Below are 10,592 nucleotides of genomic sequence, written 5' to 3'. Positions count from 1 at the left end.
AACTCATGAATGAAACGATAAATGAAGTCTCTAAGGTGACAATTTCCCATGTGAACTATAATAGGTCAGCAGCGCGGTTCCTTTCACAAGCGATTCCTGAGCTAAATTCACAAACAAGCGCCAGACTCAATTCTCTTCCCTTGGCATTTTGCCCAGAAGGCTCAAACAGGCTGGAGAATAATTCTGACTTGTGAAAAGTTCTTTTCCCCTCCTATTCGCTAATCACATCCCTGTGCGCTATACCGGCTCCGAGGATGCAGCGGGAGCGCAGCGTGGCACAGCACATCCCAGTGCCGTGCCAGTCCATCCGTGGCACGGAGCCACACCATCCCACCGGGACAGCTCCCCCACGCCAGTCCAAGCAGCCTGAGAGCCAGGCAGTGACAGCCCCGCCTGCCTGCCGGGCCGGGTGAACCTCAGAATAGAGAGGTTCAGGCCTGCTGTTCATAGGAAAGTTTTGCACCATTAGTCTGTGCTCAGCAGACCTCTGGAGGACACTGGGGTCAACCAGCAGGAGTTTCCTAGACAAGATTTGGTCTTACTAGTTTTCGGAAAGCAAACCATTTTCTAATGCCATCAATGATAAATGATAAATGATATAGAGAACAGAAATTTTCAGTTTCCTGGAAGTTGCTGGATAGAGCTTAAAGACTACACATGGCTGGAACCAGTGGGGAAACAGATAAAAAGGACTACAGCATTTTTTTGGAAGTTATGTAACAAAGAAATAACAGCACATGCCCAAAGAAAAAGTTCAAGGAAAAGTCACCTTTAATATCAAAGCATTCGGTGAATACAACCACCAGAGACCCCTTTTATTACTCTCCAGGACCAAAAAAGGACTTCCATTGGGTGGTGGATAGATACAAATTAGTTCTAGGAAAGAAATGTTTATGTATTAAATAAGAACCACATTTTAATGAATATGTATGATTACAATGGATAAATACCTCGTTGTAAAGCCTCACAACACGCACAGAATTTAAAAAAAATCCTCTGTGTGTCCTGCACAGATAAAGAATGTCCGCTTTCTAATGCTTCAAAATTCCTAGAAAGTTTATTCCAGCCTATTTCAGTGTCTTCAGTGCTCTGAGGTCTGAGTTAGACTCGATCTTGAATTTCACCAGCTCGAATGAACAAGGCAAAACAAATTATTCACAGATATTGAAAAATATCGGATAATTGGGATTGTTTTAATCTGCCCCAGCACATGCATACGGATGATCAGAACCGTGTGTGCGGGGATGAAGTTGCAGCAGGGGGGCTGCAGTGGCTCTGCGGCCAGGGCCAGTGCTGGCCCGGAGCGGTGCGGTGGGGCCGGGGCCGGGGCCGGGCCGGTGCAGTGCGGAGGAGCTGGGGCCGGGGCAGGGACCGGGGCCGGGCCGGTGCAGTGCGGAGGAGCTGGGGCCGGGGCCGGGACCGGGGCCGGGCCGGTGCAGTGCGGAGGAGCTGGGGCCGGGGCAGGGGCCGGGCCGGTGCAGTGCGGAGGAGCTGGGGCCGGGGCAGGGACCGGGGCCGGGCCGGTGCAGTGCGGAGGAGCTGGGGCCGGGGCAGGGACCGGGGCCGGGCCGGTGCAGTGCGGAGGAGCTGGGGTCGGGGCAGGGACCGGGGCCGGGCCGGTGCAGTGCGGAGGAGCTGGGGCCGGGGCCGGGGCCGGGGCAGGGACCGGGGCCGGGCCGGTGCAGTGCGGAGGAGCTGGGGCCGGGGCAGGGACCGGGGCCGGGCCGGTGCAGTGCGGAGGAGCTGGGGTCGGGGCCGGGCCGGTGCAGTGCGGAGGAGCTGGGGTCGGGGCCGGGGCCAGGCGGGCGCTCCGGGCCGCCAGGAGGAGCCGCAGAAGCGCTGCCGGCGCGGGCACGGCCGGGGCCAAGGCAGGAGAGCGGCTGGACGTCTCGGCACGGACACGTTCCCTCCTGGGAAGCTGGCGCTGCATTTCTCATCTGCAGCGCACTGGCGGGAGCGCAGGAGCCCCCGGCAGGCGGCTCCGCCCAGCGCCCCGCTTGCCCTGGCACTGCTGCCCTTGGCAGCACCTCGACTGGGCCCCGCTACTGTCCCCCGGGCTGACTTGGAAGGGATGTCCCCCATCCACAGAACACTCTCAGGGTGAAGCTGGCACAGAGAGCCTGGCCGTCTGGCAAAAATAATGCCTTAGAGACAGCTGCTTGCTGATATAATGCAATACGGGAAAAAATTGTTTTGAGGGGGATGATGCCACCCTCTTAGATGTTCCTGGAAATTCAACTGAACATAAGTCAGTCACAGTGAGAAGTATGCATCTTGCCATGTTGACTTTTCATTTAAACATATTGACTAAAATAAGTTCATTTGATCTGCTTCCTTTATCACATGCATACCACAGCACATGCAGATTAACATACATATTAGACTTACATATTAGTTTAAAACCAGTGCAACAAGCAAGCAAATTAACAAAACAGGCAAGAAGTTTAAAAAAAAAAAAAAAAAAATCGGAAAGAATCTTCCTATGCTTCCTATGAAAGGGATTTCACCTTTCAAAGTTGAGCAGTTGAAAGTCATCAGTTCAGAAATGGCTCCTTCCTGGCCCAGAACAAGTGAGATGGATGAGGCCTGGTAAAGCCCGAGGCAGCCACGAGGCACACACCTGGCTGGCACAGTGCCATGACCACCCTGCCACAGCCAGCATGTTACCTCCTGGATGGGAACAACTCTTTTACTCTGCTGCTCAGGTTTCCGACTGATCCATGTTCACAGAACCTGCCTACCATATTCCCAGCCAATGTCAAGTAATGCACATACATTTCATGCTACTGTTTTCAACACCTTAGGCATTAAAATGGACTTTCTGAAATATTGCAGTCCCCTTCTTGGCTCTAACATTGCAGTGCTAACTGGAGAATTGTAACAGTGCTATGGTTCAATCCCTGTGTGCTAGTTTATTGCAGGAGCTGTTGGACTGGCTGTGCTGTTTGTAGGGCAGAGCTGACACTCGTCCTCTCAGTGACAGACACAGACACCTGCTCTTGGCGTGCCATGACCTTCAAGCTCTCCTGGGGAACTCCCATTCATTTTGGCCAGAGACACTTCACTCCCAACCTACTGCCAAAGATCAAACAGCACCCTCGAGACAGCTGTGCTTTCCTGTGCACTGTTCATCTTTCAAAGAAGTCTCTTCTGGGCACCACCACAATCCAGAGCTGCTCTGAGGCTGTCAGATGATCTCCATAGCCCTTGTCAAAGTTGGGATATAAGAAAGCCTGGTCCACTCCTTTCTTATTTAACACCAACATATGGAATTTTTTTTACAGTATTATGACTTCCTGTGTAAGCTTCCCAGTGATCCCTACATCTTGTGTTGGCACAAGCTGTGAAAGTCAGCAGCTTCATTGTATGGATGCAGATGTAGCGTCTCATCAAAGTGTTTCCAACTCTCTTTACTACTTTCTTCCTTTCATTTATTTCTGCCCTCTTTCTCATCCAACTTCACTATCTCATCCATTTCTCTTTACAAATATCAAGCCTGAAGCCAAATTTCTTCTGATCTGACTCATTCTATGCAAGCTGAGCACTGACAACTGCCTTGAATGTGGGTGGAAGCTCTCTGAGAGGAGCCAAGGTGGGGCAGGCAGGCAGGAAGGCTGTCTGTGCTGCACACTGCTCCCTGTGTCAGTGCCACAGTGTGCCCTGCCTGAGGCTTGTGTAGCTCTGTGTAGCTAGCTACATGTGCTGCTGCCACACAGGCAGGATGTACAAGCGACTCCCATACCGCCTGTGGCCTTCCAGTAGTATTCTCTTCCTGTCTTATACAGTTGGTTGTATTAGCACTAAAGATTAAATAACTCTACAGCCCACTTGAAATATGCTTGAAATGTGGCAACATGCCATCATGCTTGTACATTCAGTTAAATCCAGTAATAACGTATTTTATTCTGACATGTCATCGAAAACTGAATGCATTTATATCCTCACACAGCCCCGCTATAGGTAAAGCTTTTCTGGATGTTTCAGACACATTATATAAACTAAGTCAACACACAACCTGTCTAGATAGAAAATAACCTTTGAGAGTGAAATTCTGGTCTCTGAGGAATTTGCTCTGACAATAGCAAGATTTACTGTTTTCACCATTAGATTTTGTTCTTAGGATATCAGTCATCATTTCTTTGTCAACAGACTTTGTGTATCTCAACATGACGGATTGACTGGCATGTCCAGTCAATGAGAACTCAGAGGCTTCAGCATATTTTCTGGTAATGACTGCTGGGATTTACTCCCAGGAGTGTAAGAAATGTTCTGCAATACAAGCCTCATCTTTTATGCTCAATATCAAATGTAACAGGTTTCTAATAATAGAACCACCACAACCTGTCCAGCAATTCCAGTCCTGGATTTGCCACAGGACACATCTCATTAGGTTATAGCTAATACAGTAAACAGTGACCCTTCCTAGTGACATGGTAAAAATAGAAGGGCTTCACATGACAGGGAGTTTTCTCATCTACAACACTCTTCAGAAGGTTTTAGCAGGGTGAGTTTCAGTGATATGTTTACAATTCATCTTACACGAATTACAACAGAGCTCTGGGGGTTTCATACGGCTCTTTATAGGTAGGAAGGACAACCATCTTAAGGGTATACTTATAATTGTATATTCAAAGATTTTTATTTTATGGTGGGAACATAATAGAAGAATTAGGAATGTAATGCAGAAAATAAAACTTTCCACATTATCCCTTAACTGAAAGAATTTTCTTGAAAATTCTCACATTCCCTTAATTGCTTCCATGAAGAGATCAAGTTGCTAGAGTATCAGTTGTTTCGGGATTAACTTTCAGGAAAATAACATAACATAGTTGTAAACTATTGCTCAGCTTTGACTACTGGGGGCAGTAATTCTCTGGTCCAGCTGGTGTTACAGTGCAGTGTTCTCACCAATGCTCAGTTAAGAGTTATCTTAAACCTACAGAGAATTCATGCGACACCCACAGACTTAACACGAAGGACAAAAATGGTGCAGAGGTGCCAGGCTTCAGGGGTCTCAGAGCTACAATGCAAAACCTTCATCACCTCATACCCTGCAGCTGCATAGCCACAGCTCCCCAGGGGTCCCAGCCCCCTGCTTCCTGCTGTGTAGTGCCACCATCCCAGCCTCACCCCCTCAACCACCAGCAGGGTAAGCCGGGGCACAGAGACAGGTTACACTCAGCATGCCTCAGCCACAGCCCACGGGCAGGAGCTGGGCTGGACAGAGCTACAAAGTCATGACTGAAAACCGAGATCAGACACCCAAGGACAGGCAGCTATAAACTAAACCTGCAGAGAGCTTCATATCTCCACTGCCTGCACATCCTGGGCCAGGAGAGCAGCTTGTTTCCTGTGAGCACGTGGCCAGGGACTGCCTGCAGGACACCCCAGTGTGAAGGACACCTCAGCCTCAGCTAGGCTCACTGCACTCATTTCCCTAGGCCAGAGACACTCATCCCGTTAACCCAAAGTCTGGTTCCTGGGCTGGGCTGGGTTTTGTGGATGGTGCTCTGGTGAATGCAGCAGAGCAGTGAGTGGAACAGAGAAATGCTGCTTCTTCCAAAAATACAGGCATCCACAACAGTTGCTCACAGTGTTTCTGTACACATTGTAATGTCTGCATTTAGTTTTGTCCACGTGCCAGATGTGCACTATATTCAGAAGATATGTACACAATTGTGCCTCCCTTTCTTCCCAGAAACACTGGATAAATTTTGTGTCCCTGCCTCAAGGAATTGAGTGGAAAGGTATTGGAGCATATTTGGAAGACACCAGTTAGGGTTGTATACCAGCTTCACACTGAATTTCAATAGCAATGTGGTGTTAGCACCCAGCTCTATGACCACTGCCACTGCCTCAGTCTCTCTTTGACAGAATTTGATTCTTCCTAAAGAAAGAGGCCTGAAATGCTGACCTGCACCACATGGGAAAAAAGCCAGCAGATTCAAAAATTCTGCATTTCCTTGCTATGGCTTTAGAATTACTAAAAATTTTTACTTTGTTATAATAATCTAAGTTTTGTTCATCTTTAACACAAAATCTGGATGGACATATTGATGTACTTTACAAGCATCAGCTACATATACTAGATTTGATGCAGTGCTTGCTGTTTGGTCAGTCTCTTTTCATCTTCCAGAGCTTATGCAATATTTAACTCTTTAACTTTAGAGTATTCATCACAATATCACTTGGTGGATTCTTACCTCTTGCTGACAGCTGCTTGTTTTTTACAGCTTTTATGTGAGATGTGTAGATGCAGAAATCTGCTCCGCCCCATACATCTCTGAGTTTCAAGACACTCTTCTCTGCTTTTGCAGCAGCTTTCATTCAAAATTTTCTTTGAAAATCTTTCATCTAGAAATATTTTTAAATGTTACAGGTCATTTATTGCTCTGCAGTCAAGAATTCCTTTCCAGATGTCAGAAACTACTGTGCTTTAATTATACAGTCCTCTGAAAGGCCTTCCACACTATGAATATTTTTTTTGTTTTATGAAAGTAATTTTATTGGCAAAACATATGACTAACAAAAGGGATATGACTCTATGCTTACTGTAATATGGATTATTACAACACTGTTTACAGCTGAGCTTTAAAGACAATTTTCAGGCAGCTCTGGAATTGATGACTAAAGCTTAAACCTCTTAGGGTTTTTTACCCAATTTTTAAAGACAGAGGTGTTGATTTTCTAATTCCTGATGCCATTTTTGTCAAGCTGGGTGTCCATAGGTCAGGCATATGCACTAGAACTATGCACTAGAATTATGCTTTTTTGAGTTCTCTAATGGAAACTCATACAAACTGTAAGAAGATTGTGACACGCTCTCTAATTCACAAATTGAGATAAAGTGAGAACAGATCTTCTCAGCCTACACGTAGCTTAAATCTTGCTCCTTCTGCCTTAGCCCTGAATGAGAAGTTATTGCCTGAAACATTGTCTGTCTTTTAGCTGGTCCGATGAAAACTCATTTGTGCTGAAGAACCATGCCTTGCGTGATGCTTTCAGCAAGACTCTGCACAAACATTACTGCTGGAGCTCCATACAGCCCTGGCTATTCAACTGGCAGGCAGATCTCAAGAGTTCTTTATTCCTGTCAGACACAAACCATTATAGAGCAGCATTCTCCAAGAGACAGATCTGCTTGTGGGACATATAAATACTGGTTTTCCTTCCATTGATGTCAATAGGAGCAAGGCTGGAGGTACGATGTTATGAGATGCTAAGTTCTTAAAATATGTTCTGAATGATTTCTATTTTTAAGAGCTGTTTTGCTTTGGAGGATGAAAGGTCTGTTCACTTAATATGAGGAACAAGGTCTGTCTCAGAGATGTGGAAGAACATCTATTCATCCAAAAGCTTAGCTATTTCAGGAATAATCTGTAAATTATTTTTGGAGTTTGTTTAAACCGTTGTTAACTATACCTGGCAGATTTCTGGCAAATGCATTATTGTTTCTTTAGACTTCTCTATTCCTGCAAGGAAACTTTTTGGGAGAAGGGACTTGTCACTTCTCCTGTTGACACTGTTCTACTTTGTATAAATAATTACACATTCACTGGGACTGGGACTAACACCTCCACCCTCCCCAGGAGGGTTACTGAACCATCAGACTAGAGCATTGTTTTTCTCTCACCAGCTGGCTCCATGAATATTTAAGTATTTTTTACAAAGTGGGACTGTTCCAGTGAAAAGGGCTGATGGTCACATCACCGCTGTGAGGCAGAAGCCTGAATTTGCAGAGGAGAGGAGAATTCCTCTGAAACACAGGTAGGAGTTAGATTTTGTGAGGCATGCACTGGCTTCTTGAGGAGCACTGATGTGATCCTCACTTTCTCTGTGGGATTTACACATCAATTTGTGTCATTGTTTTGACAGCCACTTCCATTAAAAATGCTTCTTTAACATTACATGGAATAGTTTGTACCAAATGAAATAGAATTTGGAAACTTAATTTCATTTTGAAATATGAAAATCATATTCAGCTCCTAGGTACTGAGATTTTCTTTCTTGTCCAAGTATTCAGTCAATTATTAGCTCATGCTAAATTAGAAAATCTTCTAATAATATCTGTTTACCAGTATGGACTCCACAAATTCTGTGCCTTTTATCTTAGTCTAATCAAAGGTCAGGTAGATAATTTCTGCTTTCTTCTTTAAAACTGAATTTTATGAAGCATACCTTGTTATCATAGACAGAAGGGTTTCTGTGAAAGGCAGGGTAACTTGAGAATCCACAGCCTGGAAAAACTTCATTTTCCTTAGCTGAAAAACATTCAGTTTAACAAATAGACTTATATTTTAAGGGCAGTTCAAATACCAAACTAAACCAAAACAGATAAACTGGGATTAGGAGTGGATCAGACTGCTAAACTATCCAAAACTGAATGGCAGATTTAACCCTTGATTCTTGTATGAATACAAAGTATCTGAAGAATTTGGAAATGGGAGTCAAAATTGTCACAATCATCTTTGAGCACAAGGATGTAGTAAAATCAAAAGCCCTGTTGTGTTTGGATTAGACCTCTGATCACTTTTTTATAGTTAAAACCTTTTGGGTCTAAGTCTTGCATTAGACTTTGTGTGGAAGTGGATGCTGGAGTCTTCTTCTGCATTGCAGAAAATGTAAAAATGACACAACAGGTATGCATTCAGACAATAATAACCCAGGGCAGATCAGAGACACAGCACACGGAGTTCAGAATCTGCTTCGTTGAATTAGATGTACTGAACTTTCACTTATATTAAAAGGAGATAATTGAATAAAGGTACTTAAGAGGAGACTGGTGTTAGTAATGACAGAAAATTAAGGAATCAACAAAGTCACACTTTTACCTGGGTAAAACCTGTGACCATGAGATGAGTGATTACCAAGAGACAGGTTGGCAAACACTAGGATGGTGTCAAGGCAGAGAGAGGTGTCAGCAGTGTTTAAGTTCCTAAGAGCCCAGAGCTTTGAAAACTTAGCTGGAAAGCTGAATACAGAGATATTGTACTGGATAGACAGTATAATAATCATGATGTATTGGTTGCACTTAGAATTCAGGCTCCACATGAATCAGTTGTTCGCATGCCCTTTCAAGAATCTATATCCCTCACATCACATATCTACATCTGCACCTATTTACAGCAGGAATTCCTTGCTATTTGACACTGCCCAGGATAATTATTATCAGTGCACTGCAGTACATCTGGAGAGATGAAGGAATGCTGGCTCAGCATACCTCAGGCAAAGCACTGCACCTCTTAAAGAAGGATGGATCACATAAAACAGGAGCACAAGAGCTGCATCAGCCTTTCATGCATGCCAAAAGCCAGGCATAATTGCTTTGAAGTGGAAGAGTTACAGCAATACAACTCTCCAAGTGCAGTACAGGTAACAACAGAAATTTAAATAAATACTCACCATTCCTTGCAAACTCTCTGTTTCCCTGTTCAAAGAGTCTTCCCATCCACTAGAAAATCTTATGTGGTAGAGGCAGGCAGTCTTAATTCCTTTCCTGCTGGGATTAAAATGAAACTTGGTTGTTATCTCAAGAATGAGCCCAAAGACCAGGCTCAGATTCTGGAAAGACTTTTCTCATCTCGAAGTACCCTTTCAGTAAGTGAAAGGTAGAAGGATTTAAACATAAAGACTCTTTCAAAACAGTTGCCTGTGTTCAAGTGTCCATGTCCAAACTGAAATCAAGTATAGTTTAGGAACACTGAAATTAGATTACACTATTATTTACTCAGTCTGGCCTTTATTTTGTTTGGTGGATATGAGAAATTTCCTCAGAGACTGTTAAAACAAAAATAGTCTGAGGCTCTTGAAAGGATTAAAACAAGTAACTCCTGGAATACAAAAAGGATAAACTGCTGCTTGATTCTGGCATCACGTTTTTGATTCCGAATGTACCAAAGGACTGTTGCTGAGTTAGAACTGAATACAAGTTTCAAGCATTTTTATATCAAGTATATATCTAATTTAGGCATATAATGTTGTTTCTATAATGCTTTTCCAGTGTTTAGCTTACTTTTCTGATTCATTTTGTAACTAAAATTACTACTATCAAGAAGTCTCTGGTCCCAGCTCCTAAAATTTCCATGTATGCTCCTTCAATCTTTTCATAAGTTTTCCCCTTAATACTTGAACATTTTAATGACCTGTAATATTTTGCCCATTGCAAGAAGCACTTATCTACTACTCAGATATGTTCTTTGCAATACCATGCTGAGACTTATATTGACAGTGACATTTCTTTACATATTAAATAACAATGATTCTGGGAAAATCATTACCCAGCAACATAATGGATCACAGATGTGTTTGAAAAACATAATATTAGGCTAAACTCTGAATTCTGGTCTGGAACGCATGTGTGCATCTCCCAGGGCAGTAATTCAGCACTTAGAAAAAGTAAACTCACTATTGTAATGCACATGGCAAATAGCTGAGTTCCAGCCATCAGTGAAATCATTTGGCCCCAGTTTTGCATTCCATGACCCCTGTACTCTGATGGGAAGTAGGCCATGGGGACTGACTGTAATTCCTGTAGTCAGAACTGCCCAGCCCTGGTACAATTTATTGTTGCACAGGAACATCAGTGATGCAAC

This window comes from Hirundo rustica, chromosome 10 (assembly GCF_015227805.2).
Source record: "Hirundo rustica isolate bHirRus1 chromosome 10, bHirRus1.pri.v3, whole genome shotgun sequence".
NCBI classification, from domain to species: domain Eukaryota; kingdom Metazoa; phylum Chordata; class Aves; order Passeriformes; family Hirundinidae; genus Hirundo; species Hirundo rustica.
Note: the sequence above shows the minus strand (reverse complement) of the source record.